Source organism: Hemiscyllium ocellatum, chromosome 28, assembly GCF_020745735.1.
Source record: "Hemiscyllium ocellatum isolate sHemOce1 chromosome 28, sHemOce1.pat.X.cur, whole genome shotgun sequence".
NCBI classification, from domain to species: Eukaryota; Metazoa; Chordata; class Chondrichthyes; order Orectolobiformes; family Hemiscylliidae; genus Hemiscyllium; species Hemiscyllium ocellatum.
This window is the reverse complement of record NC_083428.1, coordinates 6,960,999-6,978,768: the sequence shown is the minus strand read 5'-3', so window position 1 is coordinate 6,978,768 and position 17,770 is coordinate 6,960,999. Positions and strand designations below refer to the sequence as shown.

General features: G+C 45.5%; 1 protein-coding gene across 3 annotated transcripts in view; it reads left to right on the top strand.

Moving 5' to 3' along the window:
* Nucleotides 1–297: 297 nt before the first annotated feature.
* The window catches only part of LOC132828963 (N-acetyllactosaminide beta-1,3-N-acetylglucosaminyltransferase 3-like), a 101,116-nt gene continuing 83,643 nt past the window's right edge, over nt 298–17,770 (top strand). For all 3 annotated transcript variants that reach the window (XR_009646187.1, XM_060846193.1, XM_060846195.1), the window contains exon 1: nt 298–468. The gene's annotated coding sequence lies outside the window, so the exon portion shown is untranslated. The remainder of the gene's footprint in view (nt 469–17,770) is intronic.

Sequence of the window (17,770 nt, the reverse complement as noted above, 5' to 3'; positions counted from 1 at the left end):
AATTAAAACTATTCATGTTTCATACGTAGATGGCTCTACCACCCTCTACCCACTTGTAGCTTTCCGACCGTGTCTTTATGTTCCATGACATGGCTCACCAACCAATGTGTGGGCTTTCTTGACAAGAAAAAGCAGAAAAGTTTTGATTGGTAAGAAGCTGGCCAGAGAGCAGAGTTTCAACCAATCTGGTGACAAGGTGATACTGATTGACATCAAAACAGACCACTGGAGCTCAGCTTCTTCCCTCTGAAGTTTAACACAGGGAAAATTCAGCCTATTGTATGCCTGTGTGTAAAGAGAACATGGTGTGACTTCAGCTAGTTTCCTGCAATCTTGTGTCGTTTTATATTATCTTGTACCGGTAGAGTTGATAACTTTTGGCTGGAGTAACAATTACTTCAGCTATGCCTGGAATCAGCTTGTGAACTATCCCTTCCATAGAATCGATGTGATGCCTGTGACTCAAAGGTAAGAATTTTACTGTTCACTTCGATCAGTTAAACTGCAGCAAACCTCAGGGGAAGTCAGTCAGAAATGGTCATTATTCAGCTGTGAGTTCCAGAGAGCAGCTTCACACAGGCAGGGGGACAACAAAATACAAATGGTGTGTGTCTGTGTGTAAGACTGACTGTACGTGTATGATTGTGCTGTTATGTGTTCAGTGCTACAAATGTGCGTCTGACTGAGTATGTGTGCATATCCATGAGAAGCTTATGCCTGAAATGTCGATTCTCCTGCTCCTCAGGTTCTGCCTGACCTGCTGTACTTTTTCAGCACCGCACTCTCCAGCATTTGCAGTCCTCACTTTCTCCTACATGGAGATTACTTACAGTGTGGAAACAGGCCCTTCGGCCCAACAAGTCCACACCGACCCGCTGAAGCGCAATCCACCCATACCCCTACATTTGCCCCTTACCTAACACTACAGGTAATTTAGCATGGCCAATTCACCTGACCCGTACATCTTTGGACTGTGGGAGGAAACCGGAGAACCCAGAGGAAACCCACACAGACACGGGGAGAATGTGCAAACTCCACACAGTCAGTCGCCAGAGACGGGAATTGAACCCAGGTCTCAGGCACTGTGAGGCAGCAGTGCTAACCACTGTGCCACCGTGCTGCCCACCAGTGCGTCGGTGTGTGCTTATATATGTGCGTGCGTTGGAGTCTGCTGTGTGTATGTGTCCGAATGAATTGTAAATGTGAGTGAACGTATTTTCAAGAGTGTGCCTGAGTGTTTGTACTTGTGTATTTGTGTGTAGGTTTGTGTGTATTTGAGTATGTATGTGTTGTGTAAAAGCTTGTGTTTATGTGTGTTTGCATGCTTCAGCATGTGTGTTTGTGTAGGAGTGTATGTACGTGTGTCTGTGTTTGTGAACGCGTGTCTGTGGATGAATTGTCTTTGTTGTAAAAGTGTGTTAATATATGAGTGTGCGTGTTCCTGAACACTCGTGTGTGTACAACAGTGTGTGCCTGAGTGTGTGCATGGATGTATGAGTGTGTGAACATGCGTGTGCGTGTGTGTGTGAGTGTGACTAAGCTAACATATCCTGCACTATAAACAGCTCATTGGCACTTTTGCAGCTGTGGTACACATCAATAATTACCAAAGAGGAGGAAATGAAACAAGAATTCAATAATAAAGAACAACGTGTATTTATATAGCACCTTTAACACAGCAAAAAATGCCAAGACTTTTCAAAACTTGATGTGTGCCATATAGAAATACTCAGACAGGCAACTACAGTTGTGGTCAAAGAGGTCAGTTTTAAGGAGCATCTTCGAGGGGGAAAGCGAGGTGTGTGGACGAAATTCCTGCATCTCACCACCAATTTTCTGTTTATGTCAAGAAGATCTCCTGCCTGCAGTGGGTAAACTGTCAATCAGGTTCATTGTTATGCCCCACTGAAAGGAGGCCAACTTGGATTTGTCAGTCAGTCCCCAGGTTCTTGCTGGTTTAGAAACTGACAGAACGGCCTTGAATTGTGCAGTGATCTCAGAGGGTTACAGGGATGGAGAAGGTTACAGTTTGGAAGGGGCTGGGAAATGAAGGAACTTGAACACAAGCTTGATAAATTCAACGTTGAGACACTGATGTCTAGTCCAGCAAGGTAGGTCAGTACACAGAGGAGCTGACAGACGGATGGACTTGGTGCATATTTGGATATGGGCTGCAGGGTTTTTGGATATGCTTCATTTTACGGAGGGTGGCTTGTTGAGAATTTGTTATTTAAATAGCACCTTCTTGAACTCAGAACAGCTCAAAGGCATTTAGCAACAAATGAAATACTTTCTGAATTGTGGCCACTATAATGTCAGCAAAACTGCAGCCAATCTTCCACTTGGTAAGCTCCCAGAAACCGCACCTTGATGATGGCTGGTTTGTATGTTTACATGATATTGAAAGAGCGTTTAATATTGGCTGGGACAGACCACCACCTCTACCTTTTGTCAAATAGTGTGACAGGATTTGTTTGGGTTCAGCTGAGAGGACAGACATGATTTAATGTCACTGTGGATGCTGCTGCACTGCACGATTGCAGAGTCAGCCTTGATTTGGGTGCTGTATATCTCTGGGCTGGGTATTGAACCCATGGCTGTCTTAGTCAGAGATAAGAGCACAAACTATTGAGTTACCACTGACACAGTGTGTTATGAAAGACACCCTTGGCTGATTTTCCCAACAACAAACAGAAAACATGAAAAATTCATGGTCCCAGTCATCCCCTGGGGAACGGGTTACTCACTGAAAGTTTGCCCTCCTCATTAATGTGAAAGTGGGTTCCCTGTGCACTTTAAGGTCTTGGTTTGGTTTCTGAGTGGCAAATGGAGCCTCCGAGATTAAGAGGAGCAGGAGGTGTTCAAAGTTTGAGAGAAGATTTGTAGCTTGGGTGCTCGTTTTTGTGGTTCTATTCACCGAGCTGGGAATTTGTGTTGCAGATGTTTCGTCCCCTGTCTAGGTGACAACCTCAGTGCTTGGGAGCCTCTTGTGATCTTTCTGTGATCTTTCCTCCGGCATTTATAGTGGTTTGAATCTGCCACTTCCGGTTGTCAGTTCTAGCTGTCCGTTGCAGTAGTCGGTATATTGGGTCCAGGTCGATGTGCTTATTGATTGAATCTGTGGATGAGTGCCATGCCTCTAGGAATTCCCTGGCTGTTCTCTGTTTGGCTTGTCCTATAATAGTAGTGTTGTCCCAGTCAAATTCATGTTGCTTGTCATCTGCGTGTGTGGCTACTAAGGATAGCTGGTCGTGTCGTTTTGTGGCTAGTTGGTGTTCATGGATGCGGATCGTTAGCTGTCTTCCTGTTTGTCCTATGTAGTGTTTTGTGTAGTCCTTGCATGGGATTTTGTACGCTACATTGGTTTTGCTCATGCTGGGTATCGGGTCCTTTGTTCTGGTGAGCTGTTGTCTGAGAGTGGCTGTTGGTTTGTGTGCTGTTATGAGTCCTAGTGGTCGCAGTAGTCTGGCTGTCAGTAGTCTGGAGCAGAGGTTGTAGAGTAGACATGAGAAAGAGTGCTTCGTTCTAGAGGCTGTCTCTCACTAATGTTTGAAAACATTGCTTCCTCCTGATAAGCCAGTGCTGAGGCAATGGGGAATAAGAACAGTGTGGATGGGTTTGCTTAGTGAGAACACTTTCCTTTCAGGCTGTTATCGCCTCTAGTCAGGAAGGGCGGAACTTCCTCTACATCATTACAGGAACACAAACCAACCCACTACTCTCTGTGAGGAACTGGAGGTCACATGGGGAAACCCAAAGTGGTCCCCTTTTAGTGGAGCTCAGCTCTGTATGAAAATTTAGAGATGTAGTGGACACAGAAAAAGGTCATCCCAGAGTACAACAGGATCTTGATCAGATGGACCAATGGACTGGGAAGTGGCAGGTGGAGTTTAATTTAGATAAATGTGAGGGGCAGCATTTTGAAAAAGCAAATCAGAGCAGGACTTATTCACTAATGGTAAGGTCTTGGGGAATGCTTCTGAGCAAAGTGACCTTGGAGTAAAGGTTCATAGTTCATTGAAATTGGAGTCGCAGGTACCTAGAATTCTGAACAAGTTGTTTGGTATGATTGCCTTTATTGGTCAGTGCAGTTGTGCAGGACATTGGTTCGGTCACTTTTGGAATGCTGAGCACAATTCTGCTCTCCCTTCTTCAGGAAAGATGTCATGAAACGTGAAAGGTTCAGAAAGGATTTACAAGCATGTTGCCAGGGATGGAGGGTTTGAGCTGCAGGGAGAGGCTGAACAGGCTGGGGATGTTTGTGCTGATGATTAACCCAGAGATGCAGGTAATGGGCTGGGGACCTGGGTTCAAATCCCACCATGAAAGATGGTGGCATTTGAACTCAATAAAAAAAATCTGGAATTAAGAATCTAATGATGATCATGACACCATTATCGATTGTCAGGAAAAACCCATCTGGTTCATTAATGCAAAAGGGCGGTATGGTGGCTTAGTGGGCAGCACTGCTGCCTCACAGCAACAAGGTCTTGGGTTCGATTCTAGGCTGGGGTGACTGTCTGTGGGGAATTTGCATGTTCTCCCCATGTCTGCATGGGCTTTTGCTGGTTGCTTCTCCCACAGATGCATAGGTTAGGTGGATTGGTCGTGCTAAATTGCCATAGCGTTCAGGGATGTGTAGGTTAGGTGCATTAGCCATGGGAAATGCAGGGTTACAGGGATAGGGTAGGAGGATAGGTCTGGGTGAGATGATCTTCGGAGTGTTGGTGTGGACCTGTTGGGCCGAATGGCCTGTCCCCACACTGTGGGGACTCTATTCTAAACTAATGCCTTTTAGGGCAGGAAATCTATTATCCTTATCTTGTCTGGCCTACATGTGACTCCAGACTCACAGCAAAGTGGTTGACTCTTAACTGCCCTCTGGGCAATTAGGGTAGGACAATAAATGATGCCCACATCCTGAGAATGAATAAAAATGAATGTTCACTCAATTACTGCCAATGCAATTAGGGATGGGAAAGAAATCCTGGACTGCAGTGACCAGATCCTGTGAATGAATAAAAAGAAATTGAGCAGCATATAAACAAGTAAAGAATGAATAAAAGGTTTGATTAGATTCCCTACAGTGTGGAAACAGGCCCTTCGGCCTAACAAGTCCACACCGACCCTCCGAAGAGCAACCCACCCAGGCCCTTTCCTCTACATTTAACCCTGACTAATGCGCCTAACACTACGGGCAATTCAGCGTGGCCAATTCACCTAACCTGCACATCTTTGGACTGTGGGAGGAAACCAGAGCACCTGGAGGAAACCCACGCAGACACGGGGAGAATGTGCATATTCCACACAGACGATTGCCCGAGGCAGGAATTGATCTCGGGTCCCTGGCACTGTGAGGCAGCAGTGCTAAGGGAAAGGTAGGATTTGAGAAAGCTAGTCAGAAATACCAAAACAGATAATAAAAGTTTCTTTAGAAATTTAAGAAAAGAAGGAGTTAACAATGTGAGTGTTGACCCATTAGAAAGAGGGTCTGGGAATTACCTATGGAAAATAATAAGGAGATGACAGAAGAACTTCTGTTACATCAGGTTTCACTGTAGATGATAGAATTAACTCTTCAAAAATAGTTGCAATCCAGGAAATGAAAGAGAGGAATTTCCTGTTCCTTGGATGCTGCCTGACCTGCTGTGCTTTAACCAGCAACACATTTTCAGCTCTGATCTCCAGCATCTGCAGACCTCACTTTTTACTCAGCAATGAAAGAGAGGAAGGCACACAAGAAGATTACTTTTAGTGATACACAGCAAACTTAACTTTTTCCAATTTATAAAAATGACTTATTATAAAAATGACTTGGCTGAAAGGGCTAGGGGTTTGATTGTTTAAATTTGCTGAGGTTGATGACACAAAGATGGGGAGGAAAGTAGGTTTTGAAGAGGACATGAACAGGTTAGAAGGAGAAAACTCAGTTGGCAAAAAAATGTCCATCAAATGGAGTATAATGTGAGAAAAGTGGAATTGTGCATTTTGGCAGGAAGAATAAAAAAAAACCTAAATGGTGGGAGACTGTAGAGCTCTCAGATACAGTGGGATCTGAGTGACCTAGAGTAGAACATACACAAAGTTAGTATGCAGGAACAACAAGAAATTAGGAAACTGGTAGAATGTTATTGTTTATTGTAAGGGAATTGAACACACAAAAAAAAAATGAGATGTGCTTCTGTTATTCAAGGCATCGTTGAGACCAAGGTGGTAAAAATAATGACTGCAGATGCTGGAAACCAGATTCTGGATTAGTGGTGCTGGAAGAGCACAGCAGTTCAGGCAGCATCCAAAGTGCAGCGAAATCTGCGTTTCGAGCAAAAGCCCTTCATCAGGAATAAAGGCAGTGAGCCTGAAGCGTGGAGAGATAAGCGAGAGGAGGGTGGGGGTGGGGAGAGAGTAGCATAGAGTAGCTTCAGGGCAGAGGAAATGACCTGGGAGTTGCAGTGGGAGAGGGACTCCCTGAGATTCTTGTAGAGAGAGGAGGAAAACTTCTTCAAGGCAGGCATCCTTGCAAGAGGATTCGCAGTCGGGTTAAAATCAACGAGGTAAAAACGAGGCTTTTGCCCGAAACATCGATTTTACTGCTCCTTGGATGCTGCCTGAATTGCTGTGCTCTTCCAGCACCACTATTCCAGATTCGTTGAGACCAAATCTAGAGCACTACGTAGAGTATTAAGGAAATGTGTAAATGCTTTGGAAGCAGGTCAGAGAAGGTTTACCTGACTGGGACTCGGAACAGATGGGTTGTCTTATACGGAACGGTTGGACAGGCTAGGAAAACATAGAAACCCTACAGTGTGGAAAAAGGTCATTCGGCCCAACAAGTCCATAGCAACCCTCTGAAGACCATCCGATCCAGACTCATCCTCTTACCCTGTAACCCTACATTTCCCATGGCTACTTCAACTAATCTACACATTCCCTGACACAATAGGCAATCTAGTACAGCCAATCCACCTAACCTGCACATCTTTGGACTGTGGGAAGAACCGAGCACCGGGGGAAATCCACACAGACACAAGGAAAGACCTATCCCTCTACTCTATTCCTGTAATCCTGCATTTCCCACAGCTAATGCACTTAATCTACATATCCCTGAACACTACGGAGCAATCTCCACACAGTCACCCAAGGGTGGAATCAAACCTGGGTCTCTGGTGCTGTGAGGCAGCAGTGCTAACCACTGTGCTGACCACCAAGCCAGCATGCATCCACTGGAGTTTAGCAGAATAAGAACTGACTTCATTGAAATGTATAAGATCCTGATGAGTCTTGATAGGGTCAATGTGGAAATTGATGTGCTCTCTTCCTTGAAGATCTAGAACTAAAAGTTAAATTGTTTAAAAATAAGGAATGTCCGATTTAAGACAGAAATGAGGCGAAACCTTTCCTCACGAATTGTTGTGAGCTCTCCCCCCGAAAGGGGAGTTGAAGCAGAGTGTTTGTATGTTTTTACAGTACAGCTGGATCCATTGTTGCTGAGCAAAGGAGGTGCAAGGCTATCAGAGGCATGTTGGAGTGTGGAGTAGTCAGATGAGCCATGACTTTATTGAGTAGTGGTGTTAGCTCAAGAGACTAAGTGGCTAACTCCTCCTCTTAGTTCCTATGTGTGTTTGAGTAAATTAGGTCTATATTCTCTGGAGTACAGAGAACGAGAGGTGTTCACAATGAAATGTGTAATATTTTGCCGAAGTGAATACTGAGAGATTGTTGCCATTAGTCACGGAATTGAAAACATGACAGCACACTCTCAGGATAAGGTTCACTATTTGGGACTGAGATGACAAGAATTTACTTCACTCGAAGGTTTGTCAATCTTTGCAATTTTCTATCACAGAGGGTAATGGATATTCTCTTACTGAATATATTTCAGTATAAATGTATTCAGTATAAATGCTGGGATAAATGTATTCGGTTGACCATGAATCGAGGGATAAGGGGAGTGGGCACAAGTGTGAAGTTCGAAACCCGAGGTCAGCCAGGATTGCATTGAACAGCAGAGCAGGCCAGATGGGCTGAATGGTCTACTCTTACTCCTTCTTCTTGTGATGTTGGATGTTGTCCCTTAAATCCTGGTGGACAAAGTTAAAAATCACACAACATCAGGTTGTAGTCCAACAGGTTTAATTGGAAGCACTAGGTTTCGGAGCGACGCTCCTTCATCAGACAACCACCTGACGAAGGAGCAGCGCGCCGAAAGCTAGTGCTTCCAATTAAACCTGTTGGACTACAACCTGATGTTGTGTGACTTGTAACTTTGTACACCCCAGTCCAACACCAGCACCTCCAAGTGATAAATCCTGGTGGGTCCTGAAGACCCTGCCCACGTTGTTAGTGTGGCTGTGCAGACAAGATCTAAGCGTAGCAGTGATGAATTCGATTCCCTCTGTTTTCCCTCACTCAGTAAATCAAGTTGTATTAAGCAATGAGTCAAAGCCATTCAAAACTGGCCTGAATCCCAGCTGAGCTGTTAAAACCATCCCAAATTGACCAAAACATGAGTCAGCTATTTTAGTTAGACTAGAAACAATTTTTAGAATAATTATCGTTTCAAGGCCAGCAATTTTTTTTAGTCATTTACGAGATGACGGTATCACTGGCTAAGCAGCATTTATTGCCCATCCCTAATTGCCCAGAGGGCAGTTAAGAATCAACCATATTGCTATGGGTCTGGAGACATATGTAGACCAGACCAGGTAAGGGTGGCAGTTTCCTTCCCTAATGGACATTAGTGAACCAGATGGGTTTTTCTGACAATTGACTCAGGTTTTGTGACCATCATTGAATTCTTAAATTTTTAAAAACTGAATTCAAATTCTTCCATGGCAGGATTTGAACCTGGGTCCCCGGAACATTAGCTGGGTCACTGGATTAACAGCCTAGTGATAATACCAGTAGGTCATTGTAAACGCCCTACTCCAGCAAGCTGTTGCCCAACCAGAACTGAGTTTTTTTTTCAGCCCCTCCATGGGGGAAAGAGGGAGGAAAGTGAGGACTGCAGGTGCTAGAGGTCAGGGTTAAAAAGTGTGATGTTGGAAAAGCACAGCCAGCCAGCCAGGCAGCATCCAAGGAGCAGGAGAATTGACATTTTGAGTATAAGCTCTTCATGAAGAATGTGTTGGGGAGGGGGCGGGTGGGGGGGAAAAGTGACCAAAGGGGCTGAGAGATAAATGGGAGGGGGGTGGGGCTGGGGGAAGGTAGCTGAGAATGTGATAGGTGGATGGAGGTGGGGTGGTGATGGCGATAGGTTGGAGAGGAGGGTGGAGTGGATAGGTGGGAAGGAAGATGGACAGGTAGGACAGGTCAGGAGGAAGGTGCCAAGTTGGAGAATTGCATCTGGGATGAGGTGATGGGAATGGAGATGAGGAAACTGGTGAAATTGACATTGATTGCATATGGTTGGAGGGTGCCAATGTGGAAGATGAGACAATCTTCCTCCAGGCGTCATGTGGCTAGGATTTGGCAATGGAGGAAGCTCAGGACTTGCATGTCCTTGGTGGGGTGGGAGGGGGAGTTGAAGTGTTTGGTCACAGGATGGTGGGGTTGTTTGGTGCCTGTGTACTAGAGATGTTCTTTGAAACATTTCGCAGGTTGGTGTCCTGTCTCCCCAATATAGAGGAGATCACATTGAGAGCAAAGTCCAATATGCTGTAGAAAAAGCATTTGTTGAGTGTATGGATTCTTCTCAGGATGAAGAAGAGCAGAGGTCCTTTGCAGGTCTGGGAGTGTGTGGCCCTGTTGCCCTTGACGTTGCCTCGTCTACATTGCGTAGACAGGACACCAACTCACGGAACATTTCAGAGAACATCTCTGGGTCATTCACTAAACAACCCCACCATCTTCAGCCTTGGGACCCTGCAACCACACAGGATCAATGTCAATTTCACCAGTTTCCTCATCTCCCCTCACCCCCACCTTATCCCAGATCCAACCCTCCAACTTGGCGCCAGCCACCTGTCCCACCTGTCCATCTTCCTTCCCACCTATCTGCTCCACCCTCCAGTCTGACCTATCACCATCACCCCCACACCTTCATCTACCTATCACATTCCTGTCTAGCTTACCCCATCCCTACCCCCCTCCCATTTATCTCTCAGCCCACCTGGGCCCAAGCCCCCCTAACATTCTGATGAAGAGTTTATGCTTGAAATGTCGACCCCTCTGTTCCTCTGATTCTACCTGATCAGCTGTGCTTTTCCAGCACCACATGTTTTAACTATGTATAGACCATGTTCCCGTACGTCTGGAGTTACCTGTAGCCCAGAATGGATGGGGTCAACTGATTCCCTTCCCTAAAGTACATTAGTGAACCAGTTGGGTTTTTACAAAAATCTGTGAAAGCTCTATGATCACCATCTTTATTAATTGAATTTAAATCCCACCGGTTACTGGAAACCCTGACCCCAGAGCATTCACCTAGCAACCTGAATTACTAGTCCAGTGAGATTACCAATGCACCACCATTCACCCCACTCATAGATGATACCAATCTTTTGAGTTTGGCTTTTATTTGTCCAGTGTTTCCCAGACTGTGACACAAGATAATGCTGATAATGTGAAGAATGGGGAATTCACCAAAGGCCAAAGTCTCCAAGAGGTGACCAACTTCATGGAAAAATGTTCAAAATCAGGTGCTCTCTCTCTTTTCTACCGAAATGTTGTTGAGGTTGAGGGTCAATTGTAAATTTGAAAATTGGGATGGATAGATGGTTGTTAGGCAGTGAGAAATGAATGGTCATGAACATAAAGCAGATTAGTTGAATTGAGATGCTGATCCTTGTTGATATAAATAATTAGCAGGACAGTCCTGAGGGGGTGAATGCCCTCCTCCAGTTCCTGAAATTCTCTTCTTAGTATTACAGCAGTGGAATGGACGATGGAAGAGGACTTGCCATCTGAGGTAGTTTGGGCTGAGGTTAGAAATAGGAAAGGTGAGGTCACCCTGTTAGGTGTTTTCTACAGGCCTCCTAATAGTCCTAGAGAAGTAGAGGATAATATTGCGAGGATGATTCAGGAAAAGAGTGAAGGTAGCAGGGTGGTTGTTATGGGGGACTTTAACTTCCCAGATATTGACTGGGAGAGCTATAGCTCGAGTTCATTAGATGGGTCGGTGTTTGTCCAATGTGTGCAGGAGGGTTTCCTGACACAATATGTAGACAGGCCAACAAGAGGTGAGGCTATACTGGATTTGGTTCTAGGTAATGAACCAGGCCAGGTGTTAGACTTGGAAGTAGGTGAGCACTTTGGGGACAGTGACCACAACTCGGTGACTTTTACTTTAGTGATGGAGAGGGATAATCGTGCGCCGCAGGGCAAGAGTTATAGCTGGGGGCAGGGAAATTATGATGCAGTGAGGCATGACTTAGGATGTGTGGATTGGAAAAACAGGCTTCAAGAGAAGAACACTAATGAGATGTGGGGATTGTTCAAGGAGCAGCTACTACGTGTCCTCGATAAGTATGTACCAGTCAGGCATGGTGTAAAGGGCCTTGTGAGGCAGCCGTGGTTTAGTAAGGAATTGGAATCCCTTGTGAAAGGGAAGAAGGCGGTATATGTAAAGATGAGGCGTGAAGGTTCAGTTGGGGCGATAGAGAGTTATAAGGTAGCCAGGAAGGATCTAAAGAGAGAGCTAAGAGCAGCGAGAAGGGGACATGAAAAGTCTTTAGCTGGTAGGATTAGGGAATACCCAAAGGCTTTCTATAGGTATGTCAGGAATAAAAGGATGACTAGGGTAGGTATCGGTCCAGTCAAGGATAGTAGTGGGAAGTTGTGTGTGGAGGCGGAGGAGATTGGAGAGACACTAAATCAATACTCTTCATCAGTATTCACTCAGGAACAGGACACTGTTGCTGATGTGAATATGGAGTCACAAATGATTAGAATGGATGGCCTGGAAATATGCAGGGAAGAGGTTCTGGGAATATTGGAGAGGATGAAAATAGATCAGTCTCCTGGGCCTGATGGCATTTACCCTAGGATCCTATGGGAAGCTAGGGAGGAGATAGCAGAGCCATTGGCCTGGATTTTTATGTCGTCATTGTCAACGGGAATAGTACCAGAGGACTGGAGGATAGCGAATGTGGTCCCCTTGTTCAAGAAAGGGAGTAGGGATAGCCCTAGTAACTATAGGCCAGTGAGTCTGACTTCAGTGGTGGGCAAAGTCTTAGAGAGAATGGTAAGGGATAAGATTTATGAACATCTGGATAGGAATAACGTGATCAAGGATAGCCAGCATGGTTTTGTGAAGGGCAGGTCGTGCCTCACAAACCTTATTGAGTTCTTTGAGAAGGTGACTAAGGAAGTGGACGAGGGTAAAGCAGTAGATGTTGTGTATATGGATTTTAGTAAGGCGTTCGATAAGGTTCCCCATGGTAGGCTAATGCTAAAACTACGGAGGTATGGCATTGAGGATACATTAGAGGTTTGGATTAGGAATTGGCTGGCTGGAAGGAGACATAGGGTAGTAGTTGATGGACTATGTTCATCTTGGAGTGCAGTTACTAGTGGTGTACCACAAGGATCTGTTTTGGGACCATTGCTTTTTGTTATCTTTATAAATGATCTAGAGGAAGGGCTTGAAAGCTGGGTAAGCAAGTTTGCGGATGACACAAAAGTCGGTGGAGTTGTGGATAGTGAGGAAGGAAGTGGTAGGTTACAGCGGGATATAGATAAGTTGCAGAGCTGGGCAGAAATGTGGCAAATGGAATTCAATGTAGCTAAGTGTGAAGTCATTCACTTTGGTAGGAGTAACAAGAAGATGGATTACTGGGCTAATGGTAGGCTACTTGGTAGTGTGGATGAGCAGAGGGATCTTGGTGTCCATGTACACAGATCTCTGAAAGTTGCCACCCAGGTAAATAGTGCTGTGAGGAAGGCATATGGTGTACTGGGCTTTATTGGTAGAGGAATTGAGTTCCGGAGTCCTGAGGTCATGTTGCAACTGTATAAGACTCTGGTGCGGCCTCATCTGGAGTATTGTGTGCAGTTTTGGTCGCCATACTATAGGAAGGATGTGGAGGCATTGGAACGAGTGCTGAGGAGGTTTACCAGAATGTTGCCTGGAAGGGTAGGAAAATCTTATGAGGAAAGGCTGAGGCACTTGGGGCTGTTCTCATTGGAGAAGAGAAGGTTTAGGGAGATTTGATAGAGGTGTATAAGATGATTAGGGGTTTAGATGGGGTCGACACTGAGAACCTTTTACCGCTAATGGAGTCAGGTGTTACTAGGGGACACAGCTTTAAATTAAGGGGTGATAGGTATAGGACAGATGTTAGGGGTAGATTCTTTACACAGCGGGTTGTGAGTTCATGGAATGCCCTGCCAGTAGCAGTGGTGAACTCTCCTTCTTTATGGTCATTTAAGCGGGCATTGGATAGGTATTTGGAAGTTATTGGGCTAGTGTAGGTTAGGTAGGATTCGGTCGGTGCAACATCGAGGGCCGAAGGGCCTGTACTGCGCTGTATCTTTCTTTGTTCTATTAAACGTTTTCCCGATCAACCATCTTCTCATCTTCAGGTCACCACCTGCCCCTTCATTTCTGAGCTCTACTAGCTTGTACATCCTGTCCTATCAGGAATCCATTTCCAGTAGGAAATAAATCGCGCTCAGGTTTCGGGATATGGTTTCTTTACACCTTCTTCCCCTACACTTACCCCACCCTGTCCCACTGGTCACCCAACATGTCAGTTACATGATGCCTTGTCACCCCATGGCCAATCAGAAATAGGACTCTTCATGACTTGATTGGCTGTTGGTCAAGCTGCAATAATTTCTCCTCCATGTACAATATTTTCCTAACAAACAGATGTCTCTTTAAGGATGGTTCTTTTTATTGGCCATGGGGCTGAATGTCCCAGTCCCGTTGAGCTTGGGAGCATAATCTGATAGGACCTGGCCATTCTCCTGCACCCAATCAGAGATGGTATTAGACACCTCTGGAGCAGGTGGGACTTAAACTTGGGTCTCCTGGATCAGAGGTAGAGGCACAGCCACAGTACTATAAGAGTACTAATGTGAGTTGGGGGCCTGGTGAGCCAGGACAAAGTGAGGACTGCAGATGCTGGAGATTAGTGTCAAGATTAGAGTGGTGCTGGAAAAGCACAGCAGGTCAGGCAGCATCCGAGGAGCAGGAAAGTCTACGTTTCAGGCAAAAGCCTTCATCAGGGGGCTGTCTATCTCATTTGCCCAAAACGTTGATTTTCCTGCTCCTTGGATGCTGCCTGACCTGCTGTGCTTTTCCAGCACCACTCTAATCTAGGCCTGGCGAGCCAGTTTGAGGTCTTGAAGCTGAACTGAATATTGGGCTGAATTCAATGCAGGAGCATCACAGATTCCAGGACACATCCAACTGGTCTTTTTGGGAAAACCTAATGTAGAAGCCTTTTAATTAATTTGTTCAGATATGTCATGACACGCCTCTGGAGCAGATGGGAAGTTGAACCCAGGCATCCTAGCTCTGAGATAGGGACATTACTACCATCATTACATGAGCCCTTGTGTGAGTTTGAGGCCTGATAAACTGCAGACATTTTCTCCATCAGTTTTTTCAGAGATGTTATTACTCACCCCTGGAGCAGGTGGGATTTGAACTCAGGCCTCCTGGTCCAAAGGTAGGGACACAGCTATTCTACCAGAACAGCCCTAGTGAGAGCTTAAGGCCTGGGAGAAGGGGGGCTGGTAATTAAGGCACTGAAGAGCGTTGTTAGTCAGGGACTTTGTCAGTTGACCTACAAGTTTTCCGATACGATGTGGGGGGGTGGGGGTGGGGGATGGTTGAACTGCTCGGAGGCTCACACCCAACACGCCCTCTTCATCCTGTCAGGGCTACCAGATTCCATGATTTCTTTTATTTAGGTTTAAATAAAAGTGCCTGAGAGGCCACCTTTCACATGCCCACTCTTCCTTGTTGTTGAACATATCTCTCAAGTTGGAAAGCATCTCAGTGCTTCCCCCTCCTCTGGTCTATCCTCAAGTGCACAGTGGACTGGAAAGCCGACCATATCCAAATTCATGGGGTGCCCCAGTCAATGTGTGAATTTACCCAGGAAATGGTCTTGTGACCTGGAAACAGTCCTGGATCCTGTCACCTCTCCCTGAGATCCACCTTGTTCCATCTTTCCCCATTCCAGTCGAATTGCCTCCAGCGGTAACCTACAATACTGAAGACTCCAGGCTAAACACTGCAGAGCTGATAACCCTACTGCATCACAGTGGCCATGCATGTAACTGCTACATGCTCACATATTGCATTTCATCCCTCGACTATCACCAGCTTTCTGACTATCTCAGTCTCCTCATTCCCAATAGTCCAGAACCAGTTCACGCCTGCTCTTGTATTCTAGCCCTCTTGAAAAGAATGCTAACACTACATTTGACTTCTTATCTGCTAACTGAACCTAACTAAACTAGGACTCCCAAGTCACTTTGTGTTTCAGATTTCCAAACCTTTTCCTGTTTAGAAAATAGTCTATGCCTATATTCTTCCTATCAATATGCACAACCTCACACTTCCCCTCATTGTATTCCATCTGCCACTTCTTTACCCACTCTCCTATCCTGTCCAAGTCCTTTTGCTGCTTCCTCACTTCCTCAGTACTACCTGTCCGTCTGCCCATCTTTGTGATACTTGCAATCTTATCAATAATACCCTCAGTTCCATCATCCAGATTCTTAATGTATAACCCAACATTGGCCCCTGCAGAACTCCACTTGTCACCGGCTTCCATCCCGAAAAAGACCCACTCTATGCCTTCTGCCAGTCAATCCTCTATGTATGCCAGTACCTTGTCCCTAACACTCAATGGAATACTCCCCAAAGCCCCAACAACACTCAAGAAGCTTGACACCATCCAGGACAAAGCAACCCACTTGATTGGCACCACATCTACAAACATTCAATCCCTCCACCACCAATGCTCAGTAGCAACAGTGCATACTATCTACAAGATGCACTGCACTAATTCACCAAAGATCCTTAGACAGCACCTTCTAAACCCAAAGAGTTTGCGCTGGTCATTTATTCTAATCCCATTTTCCAGCACTTGGCCTGTGGCCTTGTACACTGTGATGTTTCAAGTGCTTTGGTTCAACCTGTCTTTCCTTTGTCCTTGCTTTGAATCACTTTTATCAAAAGCGCCATGTCGAAGTCCTGGAACTTCCTGAATAACAACATTACATCCCCTGCAGCAAGTTAAGGAGGTTCACCTTCTGAAGGGTGCTTAGGGAACAGGCAATAAACGCTGATGTTATCAGTGATGTCTACTTTGCAATGCAAAAGAGAACACTGCAACATGGGAATGGGCGATAGCTGGTCTGAATGATGAGTGATCAATACTTGCATGTCAGTGGCTGGCATTTTGTTCACATTGTGTCGCTTTGCATGAGAGTGAGTACAAACAGAAACTGCAGTTTGAAAACACAAGATGTGATCCACCCACATTCAGAACAGATGCAGAGTATTATTTTGCAACGCGGCAAAAATCTTTTGCTGTTTGGCAGTGTTTGCTTTGCAATGTTTTCAGCCTCGCTCCCTGGAGAACGATTGGTGGCTGCTTTCCTGTTGTCAGTCAAGTTGAATCTTTCTTTGGCCAATGGCGAACGTAGCCCATTTCAGGAAGAGCTGTACCTTGAGGTGGGTTGGCTGTCCCTCCTGGTGAGAAGCTGTCCTGAGGCAGACATGCCTCACCAGCGAGCTGAGACCCAGCCCTTCCCTCCCCGGAGGTAGGCGGTGACCCTGCTTTTGTCAGGTCAATTGGCGTGGGTAGGGTGGGCGAATGTCGCAGTGAGGAGGGTAGATTTCCGACAAGTGATTCTGTAAGTGGTAGAGACCCTGGCAGACAGAAGGAGTTTACGATAAGAGGAATGGTGGACGCCAGAGGTCAGATGACCCTGCAGCCGTGTCAATGGGTTTTCTTTGGGGTGGCCAGTGGGTGTTGCAGAGAGAGACCATACCCATACCACATCGCTTGTACTCCCCATCCTCACAGTCCCACCCTTGTAACCCCTCCACACTCCCCAACCAGCAACACCCACGTCCCAAAAAAGAAATAGACGAAACAGCCCCATGAAGATCACACTAACTGTGTTTCATTTTTACTGTGATTTGGAAAAGTAGCCAAGCTCCTGTCACTTGGTCTCGGGGCAATGATGGGGAGCTCTCCTCACACAGTCCCCAAACATTTTACTATCTGTGCCAACATCCTGGTGTGGTGAGGGTCGGTGTGGACTTGTTGGGCCGAAGGGCCTGTTTCCACACTGTAGGGAATTTAATCTGTCACCGTTTCACAGGGCTGAATTTCTCTGGAAACAGCAACCGATACCACCGAAGGTCACAACATTATTGCAAGGCACAACCTACAATGTGTTCCTCCGAACAGTTCCCCCTCACTAAAATAACTAAACAAAATAAGTTGTTGGAAGTATCATTTGTAGCTTTACGTTATCCATTGTACATGGTCACTCATACATGAAACTATTGTTTCATTCTAATCCTCCTTTCTCTGTAAATTTCATCCATCATCATTAAAAGTATCAGGTCTTTTTTTTTATTTTATTAAACAAATTACAAAAACAGTTTACAAAAAAACGTTTACGGCTGTACAAGAGACAGCAATTTTACAAGGGAGAGGAGCAGCAAAGCTAGGCCCCAAACCCTACTGTTCAACCAGTTTACAGGGAGATGAGGACAAAACTCAAATCCCAGTTCCACAATTAACAAGACAGTGACAATGACATTTGTACATTAAACAATACTGTTACACACAGA